The sequence below is a fragment of the Silene latifolia genome, chromosome 7 (assembly GCF_048544455.1).
Source record: "Silene latifolia isolate original U9 population chromosome 7, ASM4854445v1, whole genome shotgun sequence".
Taxonomy (NCBI): domain Eukaryota; kingdom Viridiplantae; phylum Streptophyta; class Magnoliopsida; order Caryophyllales; family Caryophyllaceae; genus Silene; species Silene latifolia.
The window spans coordinates 81,098,215-81,098,983 of NC_133532.1; the positions used below are offsets into that span (position 1 = coordinate 81,098,215).

General features: G+C 41.5%; 1 non-coding gene across 1 annotated transcript; it reads right to left on the reverse strand.

Annotated features, from left to right (window-relative positions):
• Positions 1 to 283: 283 nt before the first annotated feature.
• Positions 284 to 390, reverse strand: LOC141593323 (small nucleolar RNA R71). Its single transcript, XR_012521415.1, has one exon. It is a non-coding gene; the product is annotated as a small nucleolar RNA R71 (small nucleolar RNA).
• Positions 391 to 769: the final 379 nt, after the last annotated feature.

Sequence of the window (769 nt, forward strand, 5' to 3'; positions counted from 1 at the left end):
CTAACCGGAAATTTTATTGCCAAGTCCGCCTTCATTCAATTTGTTGAAAGGAGCCAATTTGGGGGGATGCCTAGTGAAGACCCTCATTCTCATATGGAAACCTTTTGCGACTATTGTGATGCAATCTCTCAAACGGGTGTGACTCAAGACCAAATTAGATGGGTCTTATTTCCTTTTTCTTTAATCGGCACCGCGAAGCAATGGTTAAAGGGCCTTGACAAGGCCACCCTCGGAGTTGGCTCTAGCTTTCTACAAAAAATTCTACCCACCGAAAAAGACTAACATGCTAAGAGATCAAATTACGGGTTTTAAGCAAAGGGATGAAGAATCTTTGTATGAAGCTTGGGAGCGGTTTAAGGGAATTTGTCGCTCATGTCCTCACCATGGACTTAGCGAATGGTTTTTGGTACAACAATTTTGGAACGGTTTATATGAGGATTCAAGGAACATTCTCAATATGGGATCAAATGGAATGTTCACCGAAGTTGATGACAATCAAACATGGAACAATATTGAGGAAATGGCGGTCCATAACTCACAATATAGTAGACCTCGCAAGGCTACTAGAGGAGGAAAGCATGAAGTGGACTTCGTTACTCAATTGGGTGCTCAACTTAGTGCTCACATTGACACAATCAACTTGAAGTTTGAACAAGCTATGGCTAGACTTGAAGAAAACTCAAAATCATCAAATCATCATGTTAATGCCATGACGGCATCCTCATCAATCCCAAGTGGGATATGTGAGAATTGTGGAACTTTGGGACAT